Here is a 24,213-nt window from a genome sequence, read left to right as displayed (position 1 = left end):
GCTAAAGCAAAAGGATGAAATGATGAAGTAAAAGAACTGAACAGAAGATTTACTTTGTCAAGAAGGCAAAGTAAGGTATTATAGTGACATGTACAAAGAGCTGGAGATAGAAAACCAAAAGGGAAGAACTCACTTGGCATTTCTCAAGCTAAAAGAACTGAAGAAAAAATTCAAGGCTTGAGTTGCAATAGTGAAGAATTCTATGGGGAAATTATTAAATGATGCAAGAAGCATCAAAAGAAGACAGAAGGAATATACAGAGTCATTATACCAAAACGAATTGGTAGATGTCCAACCATTTGAAGAGGTAGCATATGATCAGGAACTAATGGTACTGAAGGAAGAAGTCCAAGCTGCACTGAAGGCATTGGCAAAAAACAAAGCTCCAGGAATTGACGGTATATCAATTGAGATGTTTCAACAAATGGATGCAGCACGAGAAGTGTTTGCTCATCTATGCCAAGAAATTTGGAAGACAGCTCCCTGACCAACTTACTGGAAGAGACCCATATTTATGCCTATTCCCAGGAAAGGTGATCCAACCAATTATGGAAATTCAAGCTGGACTTAGAAGAGGACATGGAACCAGGGAGATCATTGTTGATGTCAGATGGATCCTGGCTGAAAGCAGAGAATACCAAAAAGATGTTTGCCCGTGTTTTATTGACTATGCAAAGGCATTCAACTGTGTGGATCATAACAAATCATGGATAACATTGTGAAGAATAGGAATTCCAGAACACTTAATTGTGCTCATGAAGAACCCGTATATGGATCAAGAGGCAGTTGTATGGGCAGAACAAAGAGATACTGTATGGTTTAAAGTCAGGAAAGGTGTGGTGTGTGTCAGGGTTGTATCCTTTCACCATACCTATTCAGTCTATGCCGAGCAAATAATCTGAGAACCTGGGCTATATGAAGAAGAACAGAGCAGCAGAATTGAAGGAAGACTCATTAACGAACTGTGTTATACAGATGACACACCTTGCTTGCTGAAAGTGAAGAGAACTTGAAGCACTTACTAATGAAGATCAGAGAACATAGCTTTCAATATGGATTACACTTCAACGTAAAGAAAACAAAAATCCTCACAACTGGATCAATAAGCAACATCAGGATAAATGGGGAAAAGATCGAAGTTGTTGAGGATTTCATTTTACTTGGATCCACAATCAACAGCCATGGAAGCAGCAGTCAAGAAATCAAAAGATGCATTCACTGGGCAAGTCTGCTGCAAAAGACCTCTTGAAAGTGTTGAAAAGCAAAGATGTCACCTTGAAGACTAGGGTGCGCCTGACCCCCCCCCCAAAAAAAAGACCCAAGCCATTGTATTTTCAGTCACATCACATGCATGTGAAAGCTGGACAATGAATAAGGATGACCGAAGAAGAAATGACATCTTTGAATTGTGGTGTTGACGAAGAATATTGACTATACCATGGACTGCCAAAAGGATGAACAAATCTGACTTGGATGAAGTACAACCAGAATGCTCCTTAGAGGCAAGGATGGTGAGACTGCATCTTACATACTTTGGACATGTTTTCAGGAAGAATCAGTCCCTGGAGAAGGACATCATGCTTGGTAAAGTAGAGGCCTCAGTGAAAAAGAGGAAGACCTTCAAGAAGATGGATTCATACAGTGGCTGCAACAATGGGTTCAAGCATAATAATTGTGAGGATGATGCAGGACCGGGCAGTGTTTCGTTCTGTGGTACATAGGGTTGCTATGAGTCAGAAGAGACTCAGGAACACCTAACAACAACAAAATATTCACCTTTTGTAGCTCCTTGGAGCATCATTGCATAATCAGTTAATCTCCCCTGGTTCTATATGGTTCATATCACCATGATAGAAAGGGCTTTAATAAATCCACATGAATTTTTTTTGTGTGTTTTCTCTCTGGACCTTCCTATGAGTTGATTAAGTTGTCTTGGACTCTCTTCTCTCACTTGTTTCTCTGTCTAGTGAACTCTCTTATTCATTCTCTAAGACTCAACTGAGATGTCATTTCTCCTAAAAAACCCCACCTTTAACCCTGAGTCTGGTTTAGGTACTACTATTACAAATTCTTACAGTATACCAGTGATTCCCCTATTGTAGCACTTTCTAAATTGCTTTAGTTTACCATTCAATTTATTGAGAGAAAATCTGTATAAGTGGAGAGAAATAAAACATCTAAGGTGAAAAAATTAAACCATTTCTTCCCAAATTAATGTTTAAGGGCCTACCTGAGTTACATCTGACTGGTGGAATCTACTTCCTACTAACAGGGTGCCTGGGAAGTGTAGTGTTAGCTTTCCAGGCTATGCAGAAAAGGAAGGCAAGCTAAGGAGGTAGGAATAGATGTTGAGTGCCACTCATTCATATTCACCACAACACACGTCAAGACTTGGAATGATCTTACTGACATTTTTGTAATTTTATTTGAGAGTTCTTTTCACCTCAATAAAATTATCCCAAAAAAGTCAATAAGGTAATTCTAAGTCTTGGTATGTGTTGTGGTAAATATGGATGACTGGCACTCAACATCCATTCCCACCTCCTTTTAGTTTGCCTTCATAAGAACAAAGCTTATGTCTGTCTTGTTCCTCATTATATCCACAATGCCAACCACATGGAAGACATTCAGTAAATATTTGTTTGATTAAATTTTAAGCTAAAAAGTTCTCACTGTACTTTGAACTATTAGACCCATGTCTTTAGATAATGACCCATTTTGAAGGCTACATTTTAAGAGAAGCAATAACAAACTAGATGAAGAAAATAGTGGGAGGCTACAAATGCCATGTCAAAGAAGGAATGGAACCAGGAGTATCTTACCTGAAGATAGGAACTCAAGAAAAATGTGAGTTATGTCTTGAATATTGGTAAATATATCACATGGAGGAAGAAATAGGCTGATTTTATTGTGGGAGGCTACAAATGCCATGTCAAAGAAGGAATGGAACCAGGAGTATCTTACCTGAAGATAGGAACTCAAGAAAAATGTGAGTTATGTCTTGAATATTGGTAAATATATCACATGAAAGAAGAAATAGGCTGATTTTATTGCCTCTAAGAGCCAGACTAGAGCTAATGAGTAGATGTTATAGGGAATATGAGTTCAACTGAGTGTTAGGAAGTGACAAATATCTTCCTATGAAAAATGTCCCAACTCAGTGATGCAGTATAGATGATTTCTATACCACCAGAGGAAGAGGGAAATGAACTGAATGACTTTTGAGGGCTCTGTGAGCTCTAGGATCTTAACCTAAACTAGAAGTTGACATATTTCTTTCAAATTCTTTTTGAAATACCTAATCATGAATGGGACTACTGGTGGCACAGTGTTAAAGTGCTAACTGGAGGTTGGTGGTTTGAACCCACCAGGTGCTCCAATGGAGAAAGATGTGGCAGTCTGCTTCCATAAAGACTTACAGCCTTGGAAATCCTATGGGGCAGTTCTACTCTGTCCTACAGAGTCGTGTGAATCAGAATCGACTCAACGGCAGAGGGAATAATGCAAGTGTTCATGTTTCATTTAAGACTAAAATGAGTTATTCATGTCCTCAGACCACAAGAAAGTCTTCACAAGACTGTCAAGCTACAGCATGCCAGAGCTGTGAATCTAGAAATGCAGTAGGCTATTTGTCGCTACTCACCTCTAGTCGTCCTACCCTGAGTAGGGTTATCATCCAGCACTTAACATTGCTTGTCACACAGAAGCAGCAATGCATTTTCAATTACACTCATTTGCTATTCATCCCCATACTTTCTTGGTAGGAGGGTGATATTATTCTCCTCACCTTTAAAGCAAGCAGAGATACCAACACTTGAAGTAATTTTTACAAGATCATTGAAAATTGGAAAAAGGTTCAGGGAGCTGAGTGTGATGCTTAAATCCCTGAGTCATGCAGCCCCACTGCTGCACTGCAGGAGGGCTGGGCTGAGAGTCTCAAGAAAACATAGTGGTAGCTTTAGTTCTACTTTCCTGTTCATGTTTTTGAATGAGTAAAGCAATAACTGCATTTTGAAATATATATATATGTACATATATATTTAAAGAAATAAAGAAACATAAAATCAGGAGCATGATCCTTTGACAGGATACTTATTTCGTAGTACAATGCCAGGGTTATAATTAATTTCCCCTGGTTCTATAGTATTTTGGAGTCATATCGCCTTGCTAAGAAGAACTTTAATAAATCCATGCTAATGTAGATTTAGTATTTACTGCTTTAACCCTGGATGGCAAAAACAGTTAAGTGTTTGGAGGTTTGAATTGACCCAGAGGCACCTTGGAAGAAAAGCCTGATGATCTACTTCCCAAAAATCAGCCACTGAAAACCCTACGGAACACAGTTCTACTCTGACACATTGGGGGTCACCACGAGGCAGAATCGACTTGATGGCAACTGGAAGAACAACTGCTTTAACCACGATGGAACTGAATAGAGAGTGCTTAACAGAGAGCGCTTAAGTGAAGTGACATTTTCAGTTTGTAGCTATATGTGCGCTTCCATCTGCCCATCATGAATTATTCAACAAGCGTGAAACAGCATGGTTTTGGAGGTGGGTTTTTTTTAATGGTGAAATTTAAATGAGCTCTCTCTCAAGCCCACTCCTGTCTCCTCAATTCCCTGAAATCACTAAAAAAAGGAAGCTACATCCAACACAGGCAAAGCTAGCCAAGGGCTGTATTTATCATTGCCAGCTCTGTAGAATTTTTATATTTTTCCAAGAAAACTGAAGGTGGTTGGTTTTCAAAGAAAAAGGAAGTTTATTTAAAAAAAAAAAAATCAATTCAATCATAAATGTGTTATACAACATTCATATTAAACAATCAAAATTATTCTGAAATAATTTTCCTTGATGGAAGATTTCTTATGTATGTTTAACTCTTTCAGACTAAGCTAACTGTAGGGAGGAGCATTATTCCAGAGCAGAACAAAGAAAAAGTTAGGGACTGGATCCTCCCATTCTGTCTGAAGCATCACAGTAAGAGCAATTGCATCTGTGCTAGTAAATCTTGCTTCTCATTTCATACAGCAGCTTTTAAAGTGTTTTTGGATCAAGTGTGCATATTACACAAAAAAAAAACCCAAAAACCCACTATTACACAATCAGAGGTGAAAATATTTCTGAAATTAAAACAAAACAAAACCCAAGAGACTTATATCTTTGGAGTTATACAGAATGCAATCCTTTTCAAACACTCAATGACACAATTTTATAAATTGCAATATTTAACTGTCCAGTGTGAGGAAAACACATTATAAAATTAAGAAAATCAGAGGTAAGGGAGATGGAGCCAACATGGTGCTATAGACAGAAGCACCACATTGTCCCTCCACAGCAAAGACCCAAGAAACTAAGTGAAACAGAGACAAATGTCAATCCTGGAACCCTAAGCATCAAATGAAGAGATAAATGGAATGGAATAAGAAACTGATAGAGAGCAGAGAGCAAGGAGAGATATGTACAGAGGTCCCCTATCAGCTAACACAGCACAGATTCACCATCTTGTCCTCCTGTCGGAGACAGGGAGTACTGGAAAGCAGTTTCACAGAGCTCCAAGCAAGAGACAGAGCACCTGGTAACCACTGATACACACTTTGCCACCCCCCACCCTTCCTTTCTTACCCGGCCTTTGCCGCTTCCTGCCAGCCAAAGTCTCTCACCTGGGAGGCACCAATCCTGGCTCTCTGCCACTTGGATTCACTCTGCCTACGCTGGCCAGCTCCCTTAGTGTCATTCCTTTGTTGCTGCTATTGCTTTTTTTCCACTTCTTTTGTTTTCTACTCTGCCTCTCACCTCCTCTCCCTCCTTTCTTTTGAACACCTAGCTCCCCATGTCATCTTTGCCTCTTCTTGAAAGGCTGTGAAGGGCTGCTCAGCTAGGGAACTGCTTCCCTGGTCCCTGCCTGGTGGGATCACTGGGGCCTTTTTTTGTTTTGTTCTGTTAGTTTTCTTTTTCTTATTGCAGCTTGGGAGCCATTTCTAGCCAGGCTGTACTGCCTGGCTTAGGAGCCATTTCCCCGGCCTGTGCAGCCACATCAGTGGGATCCCTGGGGACATTTTTTTTCTCTTTTTTCCTTTTTGTTTTTCTCCACTACTCAGTTTCTTGTCTCACTATACTTACCTCTTTTCCTGTCTCCTGAATACCTGGCACTGTGTGATATCTCTGCCTGTTCTAGCCAGGCTGTATTGCGTGGCCTGGGAGTCATTTCCCTGATCTTCACAGCTGCACTGGTAGGATCCCTGGGGGCTTTTCTCTTTTTTTCCTAATTTTTCTTCATTTTTTTTTCTCTTTTTCTTTTTTCCTTTTTGTTTTTCTCTATTTCTCTGGTTCTTATCTCTCCACTCCAAAGGCAAGATCCCTTAGCACTCTTTTCTTCTCTCTCTCTTTTTTTTTTTTGTTTGGCTCCTATTTCTCTCTCCTCTTTTCCTTCCCATACCCATCTTAGCTCCTGTCAAGGATTGAATTGTGTCCCCCAAAATATGTGTCAACTTGATCAGGCCATGATTCCCAGTATTTTGTGGTTGTCCTTCATTTTGTGACTGTAATTTTATGTTAAAGAAGATTAGGGTGGGATTGTAACACCCTTACTAAGGTCACATTCTTGACCCAACGTAAAGGAAATTTCCCTGGATAGTGGCCTGCACCACCTTTTATATTAAAAGAGATAAGAGAAAAGGGAAGCTAGCAGAGAGTGGGGACCTCATACCACCAAGACAGCAATGCCAGGAGCAGAGTGCATCCTTTGGACCCAGGGTTCCTACACAGAGAAGTTCCTAGTCCAGGGGAAGATTGATGACAAGAACCTTCCTCCAGAACTGACAGAGAAAACCTTCCCCTGGAGCTGACACCTTGAGTTTGGATTTCTAGCCTACTAGTACGAGAATAAATTTCTCTTTGTTGAAGCTATCCACATGTGGTATTTCTGTTATAGCAGCATTGGATGACTTAGACAGCTGCACACATACAAACTCCCCCCTCTTTCCTGTCTGCCTGCATCATGAGCTGAATATCATACCTCCAAGCAGCACAGGCATGACCTACTGGAACCTGCCCTGCACTGACTGTCAGCCCATCCTGTCAGACCTAGTTCTGACAAACTATTCTAAACCGTCCCTTTCAGCTGGAGCTGCCCTGCTGCACCATAACTGAGTGACTGGCCCTGCCCATTGGACAAAGAGGTGAAAACTATCGTACCCACAGATGAGCAAACAACAAAGAATGTACACCCAGGCTGCTCAGACATAACCAAATAAAGCAAAAAGGCAGGATGAAACAAACAAATCTACATCCAATAAATGAAGAAGATAACTGCTGAATGTCCCAAAGACAGAAGACAATATCAAAACATAAAAAAAAAAAGGACAGGATGGTTCCAGGAGGCATCCAAAATGAAACACCAGATGACTTTGCATTAGAAGAAAAGGCACTAGAACTACCTGATAGGGAATTCATATCTCTAATATTCAGAACTGTCCAAGAGTTGAAGCAAAAAGCAGACAAAAATGAGGAAAAAATAGACAAATTCATGGAAAAGGCAGACAAATTCATGTACAATACAGACAAAAAAAAGGGAAGAATTCAGGAAAACATTACAGAAACAAAATGCCAAAATAAATTCACAACTAGAAATCATACAAATAGAACAATTAGAAATACAAAAGATAAACAACAAGATTGAAATGGACAGTGTCATAGAAGAGTTGAGGAGCAGGTTTTGAAATGATGGAAGGCAGGATCAGCAAAATTGAAGACAAACACTTGGATACAACTCTGAGGAAAAATCAGAAAAAAAATAAAAATGAAGAAACACTGAGAATGATGTGGGATACAAACAAAAGCAAAAATTTTCGAGTGATTGGAGTTCTAGAACAGGGGCAGAAAACAGAAAACACAGAGAAGATTGTAGAAGGATTGCGGACAGAAAACTTCCCTAATATCATGAAAGATGAAAGCTTACCATCCAAGAAGCTCAATGAACATAGACCCCGAAAGAAAATCACCAAGGCATGTCATAATCACACCCACTAAAACCAAAGACAAAGAAAGACTCCTGAGAGCAGCTCGAGAAAAACTAAAAGTCACATACAGGGAGGAAACAATAAGACTAAACACTGACTATTTGGCAGAAACCATGCAGGCAAGAAGGCAATGGGATGACATGTATAAAATCTTGAAAGAAAAAATTGCCAACCAAGAATAATACATCCTACAAAACTCTCACTCAAATATGATAGTGAAATTAGGACATTTCCAGATAAACATAAATTAAGGGAATATATAAAAACCAAACCAAACCTACAGGAATTATTAAAGGGATTCCTTCAGATTGAGAACAAACAGCATCAGACCCCAGCCTGAATCTAGGACACAAGATTGTATCAGCCAGATACCAACCTATGAAATGAACTCTCAAGGACTATCCAAAACCAAAATAATTACAACAAGGAACCAGAGAGGTTGATCTGTCAATGAGAAAAATGTCAGAAAAATAAAAAGAGGAAATAAACTACGTAGGAATAGAACTTTCTAATGGAGAGGAAGGCAAGATGATACCAAGTAATAACAGGCTGGTTCAAAACTAGGAAGAAAAGGGTAACTTTCAAGGTAACCACAAAGAAAGTTAGCAAACTTACTCATCAAAATAAAGAAGAAACACATAAAGTCTCAGTAAAAACAAAATTCACTAAAACAAAAGAAATGAAAAAAAAATCATAAACAAAAGGAATTCAGCACAGGAGAGTAGGGGGAACAGAAAAAACATCAGCACCACAAAAAAAAAAAAAAAAGGCACGACAAAATGACAGCAATAAACTCATACCTATCAAGAATTACACTGAATGTAAACGGCCTAAATGCACCAATAAAGAGACACAGATGACAGAATGGATTAAAAAAATAATAATAATCCATCAATATATTGTCTACAAGAGACAAACCTTAGAAACAAAGACAGAAATTTATTAAAAATCAAGGGATGGAAAAAAATATCATAAGCAAACAGCTACCAAGAAAGAGAAGCAGCAATACTAATCTCAGATAAAATGGACTTTAAAACAAAATTCACCATAAAAAGGAGGCGGAGCCAAGATGGCAGAATAGACAGACGCTTCTGGTGAGCACTCTTTACAACAAAGACCTGAAAAAACAAGTCAAAGGAGTATATTTGTGACAAGCTGGGAGCCCTGAGCATCAAAGGCAAGCTTAGACAACGAACTGAGGGGCAGGGGGAGGAAGAGGCTGTTCAGAAGTAAGGAGGAGTTACCAGACCTGAATCGCGGGGAGCCCTCAGGCACCATTCCCGGAGGGGTGGCAGCAGGCTGGTATTAACATTAGGCCGCAGTTTCCTCAGGGAGAAGCAGCCAGCCACACAGCCTACTCACACCTCTAGAACCTGAGAACAGCGCTCTAGGTAAAAGCTAAATACTTGCGTATATTTTACCATGCCCCCTCCCTACCCTCAAGCTGGCTTCAGTGGCTGAATCCCTGGGCCTGAGATAGACCTTGCTGAGCACCTAGAGCCACCCTCCCGGCCTTGGGGAAGGAAAAAAAATTGCAATTGGGGGGAAAAGATAATTTTCTAGCTCCGTTTACCAGGGGAGCTCAGGACAGAAGTGGCTCCTGTCCAGGCTAAACCATCTGTGGACCTTGAGCACCATTCCCTTCTGCATGGACCTGTGTGGGCCTATTTTGGGAGAATAGGCCATTGTTGGCAAACTCCAACCATTTCAGCTGTGCACTGGAGAGGTGGGTGTTTGATGTTTGACATTGCTTTGCCTATTAAACAAAGTCCTCGCCTACCCACATCAGGGACCTAAGGACTGGTAGCTCCACTCAGGTCACCCAGCCACCCGCATCAGAGGTCCAAAGACAACTGGTACCTCCCAGTCCTTACAACCAAAAACTTTGGGTGCCCATGGTCCCTCTGCAGAACCCACCCACCAGCATGCTCTAGAGAACAGAGATGCATTTTCCTCAGAGACACTTGAGGGCTGGTTCTCAGCCCCCTGCCTTGTTCAGAGCATGACCCACTGCTGCAGTCAGATACCGGTATATATGCCAATTACCCCTGCCCCTCTAAGACTGTGGGACAGAGCCTGTATCACACACTTGATGATCAGCTACCTGGAAACCTGAGCTGAATTCATACAAGAAAACTGAATGGACTCCTAGACTGATATACCTGATAACAGCTCTAGCCAGCTAGGGACAGGACACCAGAGTTCCAAAGGTGAAAATAATCAAGCTAGCTTAATCAAACAACCCATAGGGGTATACCAAAACAAAACAAAGCAAGCAGTTATGACACAGTAAGCAAGCATAAACTAATACAATAACTTATAGATGGCTCAGAGACAACAGTCAATATCAAGTCACATAAAGAAACAGGCCATGATCACCTCAACAGGCTCTCGAAACAAAGAATCCAGGGATCTTCTAGACAAAAGTGCATTCCTGGAATTACCAGATGCAGTATACAAAATTTTAATATACAGAACCCTTTAAGACATCAGGAAGGAAATGAGGCAATACGCAGAACAAGCCAAGGAACACACAGATAAAGCAACTGACGAAATTAGAAAGATTATTCAGGAGCATAATGAAAAGATTAATAAGCTGGAAAAATCCATAGACAGATAGCAATCAGAAATTCAGAAGATTAACAATAAAATTACGGAATTAGATAACTCTATAGAAAGTCAGAGGAGCAGAATTGAGCAAGAAGACATAATTTCTGAACTCAAAGATAAATCACTTGGTACTAATATATTTGAAGAAAAATCAGATAAAAGAATTAAAAAAAAAGAAGAAACCTTAAGAATCATGTGGGACTCTATAAAGAGAAATAACCTACTAGTGATTGGAGTAGCAGAACAGGGAGGGATAACAGAAAATACAGAGAAAATTGTTGAAAATTTATTGGCAGAAAACTTCCCTGATATTGTGAAAGATGAGAAGATATCTATCCAAGATGCTCATCGAACTCCACATAAGGTAGATCTTAAAAGAAAGTCACCAAGACATATTATAATCAAGCATGCCAAAACCAAAGATAAAGAGACAATTATGAGAGCAGCAAGGGATAAAAGAAAAGTCACCTACAAAGGAGAGCCAATAAGCTCAGACTACTCGGCAGAAACCATGCAGGCAAGAAGGCAATGGGATGACATATTTTAAAAATTAAAGGAAAAAAATTGCCTGCCAAGAATCATATATCCTTCAAAACTGTCTCTTAAATATGAAGGTGAAATTAAGACATTTCCAGATAAACACAAGTTGAGGGAATTCGTAAAAACCAAACCGAAACTACAAGAAATACTAAAGGGAGTTCTTTGGTTAGAAAATCAATAATATCAGGTATCAACCCAAGACTAGAACAGTGGGCAGAGCAACCAGAAGTCAGTCCAGACAGGGAAATCCAAAAAAACAAAGCAAGATTAAAAAATTAAAAAAAAAAAGCCCCAAACAGGGTAATGGCAATAATATTATATAAAAGAAGGCAACATTAAAATAATAAAGAGGGACTAAGAAATGTAATCATACACCTTCCATATGGAGAGGAAGATATGCCAATACAAAAAAATAAAAGTTAGTTTTAAATTTAGAAAAATAGGGGTAAATAATAAGGTAACCACAAAGGAGACAAACTATCCTACTCATCAAAATAAAATACAAGAGAAAAATACAGACTCAGCAAAAACAAAATCAACAACAACAAATATGAGGAAAGGACAATATATAAAGAAAATCTACTCAGCACATATAATCAAATGGGAAGAAGAAACTGTCAACAGAGCACAAAAAAAAGACATCAAAATGATAGCAATAAATTCATACCTATCCATAATTACCCTGAATATAAATGGACTCAATGTACCAATAAAGAGACAGAGAGTGGCAGAATGGATTAAAAAACAAGGCCCACCTTTACGCTGCCTATAAGAGACACACCTTAGACGTAGAGACAAAAACAAACTAAAACTCAAAGGATGGAAAAAAATATATCAAGCAAACAACAATCAAAAAAGAGCAGGAGTGGCAATATTAATTTCTGACAAAATAGACTTTAAAGTTAAATCCATCCGAAAGGATAAGGAAGGACACTATATAATGATTAAAGGGACAATACACCAAGAAGATATAACCATATTAAATATTTATGTACCCAATGACAAGGCTGCAAGATACATAAAACAAACTCTATCAGCGTTGAAAAGTGAGATAGATAACTCCACAATAATAGTAGGAGACATCAACACACCACTTTCAGTGAAGGACAGAACATCTAAAAAGAAGCTCAATAAAGACATGGAAATCTAAATGCCATAATCAACTAACTTGACCTCGTAGACAGATGCAGAGCGCTTCACCCAACAGCAACCAACTCTACTTTCTTTTCTACTGCACTTGGAACATTCTCTAGAATACACCACATATTAGGTCATAAAGCAAGCCTTGGCAGAATCCAAAACATTGAAATATTACAAAGCAGCTTCTCTGACCATAAGGCCATAAAAGTGGAAATCAGTAACAGGAAAAGCAGGGAAAAGAAATCAAACACTTGGAAACTGGACAATACCCAGCTCAAAAAAGAATGGATTATAAAAGACATTAAGGATGGAATAAAGAAATTCAGACAATCCAGTGAGAATGAAAACACTTCCTATCAGAACCTTTGGGACACAGCAAAAGCGGTGCTCAGAGATCAATTTATAACAATAAATGCACACATCCAAAAAGAAGAAAGGGCCAAAATCAAAGAATTATCCCTACAACTTGAACAAATAGAAAGAGAGCAACAAAGGAAACCCACAGGCACAAGAAGAAAACAAATAATAAAGATTAGAGCAGAACTAAATGAAATAGAAAACAAACAAAAAAATTGAAAGAACTAACAAGACAAATGCTGGTTTTTTGAAAAAATCAACAAAATTGATAAACCACTGGCCAAACTGACAAAAGAAAAACAGGAGAGGAAGCAAATAACCCGACTAAGAAATGAAATGGGTGATATTACAACAGACCCAACTGAAATTAAAAGAATCATATCAGATTACTATGAAAAACTATACTCAAACAAATTTGAAAACCTAGAAGAAATGGATGAATTCCTAGAAACGCACTACCTACCTAAACTAACACAAACAGAGGTAGAACAACTAAATAGACCCATAACAAAAGAAGAGATTGAAAAGGCAATCAAAAAACTCCCAACAAAAAAAAAGCCCTGGTCTGGACGGCTTCACTGCAGAGTTCTTCCAAACTTTCAGAACAGTTAACACCACTACTACTAAAGGTATCTCAGAGCATAGAAAAGGATGGAATACTACCAAACTCATTCTATGAAGCCACCATATACCTGATACCAAAACCAGGTAAAGACACCACAAGAAAAGAAAATTATAGACCTATATCCTTCATGAACGTAGATGCAAAAATCCTCAACAAACTTCTAGCCAATAGAATTCAACAACATATCAAAAAAATAATTCACCATGACCAAGTGGGATTCATACCAGGTATGCAGGGATGGTTCGACATTAGAAAAACAATTAATGTAATCCACCACATAAATAAAACAAAAGACAAGAATCACATGATTTTATCAATTGATGCGGAAAAGACATTTGACAAAGTTCAACACTCATTCATGATAAAAACTCTCAGCAAAATAGGAATTGAAGGAAAATTCCTCAACATAATAAAGGGCATCTATACAAAGCCAACAGCCCATCACCCTAAATGGAGAGAGACTGGAAACATTTCCATTGAGTTCGGGAACCAGAAAAGGATGCCCTTTATCACCGCTCTTATTCAACACTGTGCTGGAAGTCCTAGCCAGAGCAATTAGGCTAGATAAAGCAATAAAGGGCATCCAGATTGGCAAGAAAGAATTAAAAGTATCTCTATTGGCAAATGACATGATTTTATACACAGAAAACCCTAAGGAATCCTACAGAAAACTACTGAAACTAATAGTTCAGCAGAGTATCGGGATACAAGATAAACATACAAAAATCAGTTGGATTCCTCTACAACAGCAAAAAGAACATCAAAGAGGAAATCACCAAATCAATGGCATTTACAGTAGCCCCAAGAAGATAAAATACTTAGGAATAAATCTTACCAGAGATGTAAAAGATTTATACAAAGAAAACTACAGTACACTTCTGCAAGAAACCAAAAGAGACTTACACAAGTGGAAGAACATACCTTGCTCATGGATAGGAAGACTTAACATTGTGAAAATGTCTATTCTACCAAAAGCGATCTATACAAAAAAAAAAAAAAACATTTAATGCAATTCCGATCCAAATCCCAAGGACGTTCTTTAATGAGATGGAGAAACAAGTCACCAACTTCATATGGAAGGGAAAGAGGCCCTGGGTAAATGAGGCATTACTGAAAAAGAAGAACAAAGTGGGAGGCCTTACTTTACCTGATTTAAGAACCTATTATACCACCACAGTAGTCAAAACAGGCTGGCACTGGTATAACAACAGATAACATGGACCAATGGAACAGAATTGAGAATCCAGACATAAATCCATCCACACAGGAGCAGTTGATATTTGACAAAGGCCCCAAAACAGTGAAATGGGAAAAAGACAATCTTTTTAAAAAATGGTGCTGGCATAACTGGATATCCATCTGCAAAAAAATGAGACAAGACCCATACCTCACTCCATGCACAAAAACTAACTCAAAATGGATCAAAGACCTAAATATGAAATCTAAAACGATAAAGATCATGGAAGAAAAAATAGAGACAACATTAGGAGCCCTAACACACGGCATAAACAGTATATAAAACATTATAAAGATTGTAGAAGAAAAACTAGATAACTGGGAGCTCATAAAAATCAAACACCTATGCTCATCCAAAGACTTCACCAAAAGATTAAAGAGACTACCTACAGACTGGGAAAAAGTTTTTAGCTATGACATTTCTGATCAGCACCTGATCTCTAAAATCTACATGATACTGCAAAAACTCAACTGCAAAAAGACAAATAACCCAATTAAAAAATGGGCAAAAGATATGAATAGACGCTTCACTAAAGAAGACACTCAGGGAGATAAGAGATGTATGAGGAAATGTTCACGATCGTTAGCCATTAGAGAAATGCAGATCAAAACTACAATGAGATTTCATCTCACTCCAACAACGCTGGCATTAATCCAAAACACACAAAAGAATAAATGTTGGAGAGGCTGTGGAGAGATTGGAACACTTCTACACTGTTGGTGGGAATGTCAAATGGTACAACCACTTTGGAAATCGATTTAGCGCTTCCTTAAAAAGCTAGAAATAGAACTACCATATGATCCAGCAATCCCACTCCTTGGAATATATCCTAGAGAAATAAGAGCCTTTACACAAACAGATATATGCACACCCATGTTTATTACACCACTGTTTACAATAGCAAAAAGATGGAAGCAACCAAGGTGCCCATCAACGGATGAATGGATAAATAAATTATGGTATATTCACACAATGGAATAATACGCATCGATAAAGAAGAGTGAGGAATCTGTGAAACATTTCATAACACGGAGGAACCTGGAAGGCATTATGCTGAGTGAAATTAGTCAGTTGCAAAAGGACAAATATTGTCTAAGACCACTATTATAAGAACTTGAGAACTAGTTTAAACTGAGAAGAAAACATTCTTTTGTGGTTACGAGAGGGGGGAGGGAGGTAGGGTGGGAGAGGGGCATTCACTAATCAGATAGTAGATAAGAACTACTTTAGGTGAAGGGAAAGAGAGCGCACAATACAGGGGAGGTCAGCACAATTGGACTAAACCAAAAGCAACAAGTTTCCTGAATAAACTGAATGCTTCAAAGGCCAGCGTAGCAGGGGCAGGGGTCTGGGGACCATGGTTTCAGGGGACATCTAAGTCAATTGGTATAATAAATTCTGGTAAGAAAACATTCTGCATCCCACTTTGAAGAGTGGCATCTGGGGTCTTAAATGCTAGCAAGCAGCCATTTAAGATGCATTAGTTGGTCTCGACCCATCTGGATCAAAGGAGAATGAAGAACACCAAGGACACAAGGTGATTACGAGCCCAAGAGACAGAAAGAGCCGCATGAAGCAGCGACTACGTCATCCTGAGACCAGAAGAACTAGTTGGTGCTCGGCTACAACTGATGACTGCCCTGGCAGGGAACACAACAGAGAACCCCTGAGGGAGCAGGAGAGCAGTGGGATGCAGACCCCAAATTCTCATAAGACCAGACTAAATGGTCTGACTGAGACTAGAAGGACCCTTGTGGTCATGGCCCCCAGACCTTATGTTGGCCCAGGATAGGAACAATTCCCGAAGTCAACTCTTCAGACGTGGATTGGACTGGACAATGGATTGGAGAGGGATGCTTGTGAGGAATGAGCTTCTTGGATCAGGTGGACACTGGAGACTATGTTGGCATCTCCTGCCTGGAGGTATGAGTGGGTAGAGGGGGTTAGAAGCTGGTGAAATGGACAAAAAAAGAGACAGTGGAGGGAGAGAGCAGGCTGTCTCATTAGGGGGAGAGTAATTGGGACTGTGTAAGAAGGTGTACATGGGTTTTTGTGTGAGAGACTGACTTGATTTGTAAACTTTCACTTAAAGCACAATAAAAATTATTAAAAAAAAAACACCATAAAAGACAAAGAAGGGCACTATATAATGACTAAAGGAATAGTCCACCATGAAGACATAACCATAATAAATACCTATGCATCCAATGACAGGCCTCCAAAATACATAAAACAAATTCTAGCAACACTGAAAACAGAAATTGACAGTTCCACAGTAATAGCAGAAAACTTCAACACACCACTCTTGGTGAAGGACAGAACACCTAGAAAGAAACTCAACGAAGATCTATAATAGTTAAGGGTGCAATCAGTCAATTTGACCACATTCACATATATAGAACACTCCACCCAACAGCAGCAAAATACACATTCTTTTCCATTGCACATGGAATGTTCTCCAGAATAGACCATATCTTAGACCACAGAGCAACCCTCAACAAAATTGAAAATATTGAGATAATACAAAGTATCTTCTCTAACCACAATACAGTGAAAATAGAAATTAACAACAGGAAGAGTAAGGAAAAAAAAAAATCAATTACATGGAAACTGAATAACACCCTGCCTAAAAACCACTGGGTAATAGAAGAAATCAGAGATGGAATCCAAAAATTCCTAGAATTAAATGAGAATGAAAACACATCATACCAAAACCTTTGGGATGCCAAAACTTTTGGGACACTAAAACCTTTGGGACACAAGTGAAGCAGTCTTCAGAGGTCAGCTTATAGCAATAGAAGCACACATCAAAAAAGAAGAAAGGGACAAATCAAAACATTAGCTACACAACTTGAACAAATAGAGAAAGGAAATAATGAAGGTCAGAACAGAAATAAGTGAAATAGAGAATAGAAAAACAATAGAAAGAATCAACAAAACCAAAAGTTGGTTCTTCAAAAGGATCAACAAAATCTACAAACCACTGGCCAAACTGACAAAAGAAAAACAGGAGAGGACCCACATAACCCAAATAAGAAATGAAATGGGGGACATTACAGCAGACCCGACTGAAATAAAAAGGATAATAAGCATTATGAAAATGATACTCCAACAAATTTGAAAACCTAGAGGAAATGGACAAATCTCTAGAAACATACTACCTACCCAAACTAACACAAAATGATGTTGAAAATCTGAATAGACCCATAACAAAAGAAGAGATTGAAGAGTAATAACAACAACAACAAAAAGTCCCAACAACAAAAACAAAAAAAAAGCCCTGGTCCAAATGGCTTCACTGGAGAATTCTACCAAAAGTTCAGAGAACTTACACTAGTACTACTCAAACTATTTCAGAACATAGAAAGGAAGCATTACTTCCGAATTCATTCTATGAAGCCAGCATAACTCTGGTACCAAAACCAGGCAAAGACACCACAAAAAAAGAAAATTACAGACCAATATCTCTCATGAATATAGATGCAAAAATTCTCAAAAAAATTCTAGCCAATAGAATTCAGCATCATATCAAAAAAAAAAAAAAAAATCACCACAACTAAGTAGGATTCATACCAGGTGTGCAGGAATGGCTCAACATTAGAAAATCAATCAACATAATGCACCACATAAATAAAAGGAAAGAAAAAAATCACATGATCATCTCAATTGATGCAGAAAAAGCATTTGACAAAGTCCAACACCCATTCCTGATAAAAACTCCCAATAATATGGGTCTAGAAGGGAAATTTCTCTACATGATAAAGGGCATCTATGCAAAACCAACAGCCAACATCATTCTTAATGGAAAGAGACTGAAAACATTCCCCTTAAGAACAGAAACAAGATAAGGATGCCTTTTATCACTGCTCTTATTTAATATTGTGCTGGAAGTCCTAGCTAGAGCTATAAGGCAAGAAAAAGAAATAACATCCAAATTTGTCATGAAGAAGTTAAACTGTTCCTATTTGTGGATGATATGATACTATGCATAGAAAACCCAAAAGATTCCACGAGAAAACTACTGAAACTGATAGAAAGATTCAGCAGATAGCAGGATACAAGATAAACATACAAAAATCAGTTGGATTCCTATACACCAATAAAGAGAACAATGAAAAGGAAATCACAAAAACTACCATCTATAATAGCCCCTAAAATAATAAAATACTTAGGAATAAATCTAACCAGGGATTTAAAAGACCTATGCAAAAAAAAAAAAAAAAAAATACAAAACACTACTGCAAGAAACCAAAAGACATCGACATAAATGGAAAAACATACCATGTTTATGGATAGGTAGACTCAACATTGTGAAAATGAAAATTCTACCCAAAACAATTTACAAATACAATACAATCCCAATCCAAATACCAACAACATTCTTTAAAGAGATGGAAAAACTTATCGTTAACTTTGAATGGAAAGGTAAGAGGCTCTGGATAAGTAAAGCACTATTGAAGAAGAATAAAATAGGAGGACTCGCACTACCTGACCTCAGAATCCACTATACAGCTATGGTAGTCAAAACAGCCTGGTTCTGGTACAACAACGGATACATTGACCAATGAAACAGAATTAGAACCCAGATATAAATCCACCCACCTGTGGTCACCTCGATCTTCAACAAGGGCCCAAAGTCTATCAAAAGGGGAAAAGACAGTCTTTTCAACAAATAGTGCTGGCAAAACTGGGTGTCCATCTGCAAAAAAAAATGAACCAAGACCCATACCTCACACCATACACAAAAACTAATTCAAAATGGATCAGAGACCTAAATATAAAGCTGAAAAGTATGGAGTTCATAGAAGAAAAAATAGGATCAATGCTATTGTCGTTGTTGTTAGGTGCCGTCGAGTTGGTTCTGACTCATAGCAACCCTGTGCACAACAGAACAAAACACTGCCCCGTCCTGAGCCATCCCTACAATCATTGTTATGCTTGAGTTCATTGTTGCAGCCACTGTGTCAATCCACCTCATTGAGGGTCTTCCTCTTTTCCGCTGACCCTATACTTTGCCAAGCATCATGTCCTTCTCCAGGGACTGGTCCCTCCTGACAATATGTCCAAAGTATGTAAGATGCAGTCTCTCTATCCTTGCTTCTAAGGAGCATTATGGTTGTACTTCTTCTAAGACAGATTTGTTCATTCTTTTGGCAGTGAATGGTATGTTCTATATTCTTCGCCAACACCACAATTCAAAGGAGTCAATTCTTCTTCGGTCTTCCTTATTCATTGTCCAGCTTTCACATGCATATGATGCGATTGAAAATACCATGGCTTGGGTCAGATGCACCTTGGTCTTCAAGGTGATATCTTTGCCCTTCAACACTTTAAAGAGGTCCTTTGCAGCAGATTTACCCAATGCAATGTGTCTTTTGATTTCTTGACTGCTGCTAGGAGCCCTAATACACGGCACTAACAGGATACAAACCATAATCAACAATATACAAACTCCAGAAGATAAGCTAGATAACTAGGATCTCCTAAAAATTAAACACTTAATGCTCATCAGAAGAGTTCTCTAAGAGTAAAAAGAGAACCTACAGACTGGGAAAAAAATTTTGACTATTACAAATCCAACAAAGGTATAATCTCTAAAATCTACAGGAAAATCCAATATCTCTACAACAAAAACATGAATAATCCAATTCAAAATGGGCAAAGAAAGTGAACAGGCACTTCATCGAAGAAGACATTCAAGTGGCCAACAAACACATGAGGAAATGCTTGTGATCACTAGCCATTAGAGAAATGCAAATCAAAGCTATAATGAGATACCGTCTCACCCCAACATTACTGGCATGAATCAAGAAAACAGGAAATAACGAATGTTGGAGAGACTGCAGGGAGATCGGACTTCTTATGCACTGCTGGTGGGAATGCAAAATGATACAACCAATTTGAAAAACGATATGGTGCTTCCTTAGAAAGCTAGAAATAGAAATACCATATGATCAGCAATCCCACTCCTAGGAATATATCCTAGAGAAATAAGAGCTGTCACACAAATAGATATATATGCATACCCGTGTTCATTGCAGCATTGTTCACAACAACAAAAAGATGGAAACAACTAGATGCCTACCAACAGATGAATGGATAAACAAACTGTGGTACATACACACAATGGAGTACTACACAAAAATAAAGTACAAGAATGAATCTGCAAAACATCTCACAACATGGATGAATCTGGAGGGCATTATGCTGAATGAAATAAGTCAGTTACAAAAGGACAAATATTGCATGAGACCACTACTGTAAAAACTCATGAAAAGGTTTTCACACAAAAAGAAACGATCTTTGATGGTTACGAGGGAGGCAGGGGGCAGGGATAGAAAAACACTAAATAGACTGTACGTAAGTGGTAACTTTGGTGAAGGGTGAGACAGTACACAATACTGGGGAAACCAGCACAACATGTATAAGGCAAGGTCACGGAAGCTCCATAGACACATCCAAACTCCCTGAGGGACTGAATTGCTGGGCTGAGGGCTATGGGGACCATGGTATCAGGGAACATTTAGCTCAACAGGCATGACATAGTTTATAAAGAAAATGTTCTACATTCTACTTTGGTAAGTAGCATCTGGGGTCTTAAGAGCCTGTGAGTGGCCATCTAAAATACTCCACTGCTCTCGCCCCTTTGGGAGCAAGGGAGAATAAAGAAAACTAAAGATACAAGGGAAAGATTAGTCCAAAGGACTCATGGACCACATCTACCATGGCCTCCACCAGAGTGAGTCCAGTACAACTAGCTGGTGCCCAGCTACCACCACTGACTGCTCTGACAGGAATCACAATAGAGGGTCCTGGACAGAGCTGGAGAAAAATGTAGAACAAAATTCTAACTCACAAGAAAAGGCCAGAGTTACTGTCCTGACAGGGACTGGAAAATTCCAGAGAGTATGGTCTCTGGACGACCTTTTGCTCAGTAATGAAGTCATTTCCGAGGTTCACCTTCAGCCAAAGATTAGACAGACACATAAAACAAAAAGAGATTAAAGAGGGTTACCAGCCCAGGGCAAGGACTAGAAGGCAGGAGGGGAGAGGAAAGTTGGAAATAGGGAATCCAAGTTCAAGAAGGGAGAGTGTTGACATGTCGTGGTGTTGTTAACCAGTGTCATAAAACAATATTTGTACTAACTGTTCAATGAGAAACTAGTTTGTTCTGTAAACCTTCATTTAACCTACAACAAACAGAAAAGAAAATCAGAGTTAAGTCACAGGTACATATATATTGAAGGACAATTTAATGAGATATTAATCTGGCAGGGATTTTTGTGTCTTTGCTTCTTTTGCTGGCTTTGTGTCTTGTTTGCTTGCTATAGAAGAATAAGAAAGAACAAGAAGTATTTTATCTTCCCCGACACCCACAACCTTGGTAGCAAGCAAGGAAGTAAGCCCAGAATATCTGTCGCTTTCTTTATCCTTAGTGCAGAAATAAAAGATTTTGAAAATATTTGCCTTATGTTGATGTGGCAGATGGGGTCTATGGAGTAGGGAGTGGGGACACAGAAGTGGCCTGAACTCAAAGAGTATGCTCAGACCAGGAAAGTAGATGGGGATATGAGGGTCCAGGGAAGAACAGGAACTCTCTCCACCCTGGACAGTTGGCATTGGGTGGGGTAGGGGCAACAGCTGCCTCAGCATTCTGTGAAGGTGGTAGAACCTCTAAGAGGGCGAATACCTGGCTGGTGTACCTAGACAGGCCGGACCCTGGGAAGCATAACTTCAGACTTGGGAAAGACTTCAGTGTTCCTTTATTAATAAGACCACAGAACAACCTGCCTCCTATGGGCTTGAATGATCACCAATGACCATGAAGACCAAGGATCAGAGGGCCTTCCCCATAAGACCTGGCCTGTGTATGAGTCCTTGGGTCTTCAAACAACCCTGGAAGAACTGGAAAGAAAGGGGACTTAATAATGAGATTGAATTTTCCACCATTACAGCAAGATGGTTATTTGGAAGATATTACATCTTGTTTAGACAGTGAAAGAAAAGAACACATTTTACATCCTGATACATGGAGTAAAATACTTATTTTATATGTATGTATGTATGCATACATATACATATATGTGTGTGTGTACATATATATATATACACATACTTTCAAATTATCTAGACACTACAAAAAAAGTCTAGTTCTAATAATTTCAGTAGTTTGAAACTGTGAATGCATTTCTCCGTAGAAACAATGTTATGCATGATAAGTACATAATCAGACTGATCTTCAAAGAATTAATCTAAAATGTTATGTATTTACAGTGAAAATATTATTACAATACAGGTAAACAAGAAAAAAAGGGTGGTTTATTTATTTATTTTTATTGTGAACATTGGTGCTTGAGGAGAGACAGGAATGTTGGCACTTGAGGAAAAACATATTGTTAGATGGTTTTCGTTATGTCCAATTTACTCCAGAAAGTAGTGAAGAACTTTCAGTTTAGACAGTTTTCAGCACTAGTCACCAGCTGGTGACCTTGTCCCAACACTGCTTAGTTGCTACTTAAGGAAGGTCATGGAAAAGTCATCTGTAGGGGGATAGGGTGGAGTACTGGCCCCAGGGCAAGAGGCAATAAGCAACCAACATCTCACATAAAGAAAATGTACCAGTTTGATACGCGCTTCTCTTAGGGAAGTTTGTGTAACCCTTGCTCACATGAGCTGTGATGCCACATACTGTTGACCATCAGAGTTTGCACACAGTGGTGAACTTTCATTTTTGTAAGTTTTTGGGATGAATTGTCAGGACAGAGTGGGCAGTTATCCTGCTGTGTGCTTTAAGAAACATTAGACAAGATCCTTGCCAAAAATAGGAAAAATATATCCACTCCCCACAGACTGTACAAAGTACAAGAAATCCAGCTACTAATGTCTTTGGATCAAGACCTCTAGAGGTAAAGTACATATATTTTCTGGGAAAGTAATCCCATTTTTAAAGAGTTTGAGTTAATAATGGAAATAAGAAAACATACATAAAAGTTAGATGACTAAATGTCAATGATGGATATGTTATAGATAGAATTTTATTCCCAGAGCTAAAAACAGTATAAAACTACCAATTACACTTCATGCAGACATCTTTTCCCATCTAAATAATATTAAAATGGAGAACCCACATTAGTACCACCAACTGAGAAGCATCTTCCTCAGCTAAATGCATAGGCACCCTCTGAACCTCCCAACACAGGACAGAACCTATTGCAGCATCCCAAGGAGCCTCAGCCATTACCAATGGTGGCTTCTGCTCTCTGTCCCTGAGAACAAGGCATGCCACACCTGCGGGAGCAAAAATGGTGGCTTGTGGGGGGTGCAGTAAGTGCCAGTACAGAAAGAAGAAGACGAGGAAGACAAGGGAAATATTTGTATGAGAAACTACTCCATACTGAGCCTTAATATTCTCAAAATAGGATTCTGTCTTCTTAATAAATAATTTTAAATCTTCTATCATGTTTCAATAAATGGTCACACAGCTTCTCAATAAGAACTGACATATTCACCAGCCCATTTGAGATTATATAAATAAGCTCATATCTTAAACTATTACTCAGGCATTAACTTGCCTAAAATTCTGGAGCAATTCTTTTCCTAAAAACTTAAAAAAAAAATTTTAATATAGGTAAATAACTAAGAGGCAAAAAGCTTGTTAGACATAGGCAGAATTCATGAGGTGTT

Source organism: Loxodonta africana, chromosome 1 (genome assembly GCF_030014295.1).
Source record: "Loxodonta africana isolate mLoxAfr1 chromosome 1, mLoxAfr1.hap2, whole genome shotgun sequence".
Taxonomy (NCBI): Eukaryota; Metazoa; Chordata; class Mammalia; order Proboscidea; family Elephantidae; genus Loxodonta; species Loxodonta africana.
Note: the sequence above shows the minus strand (reverse complement) of the source record.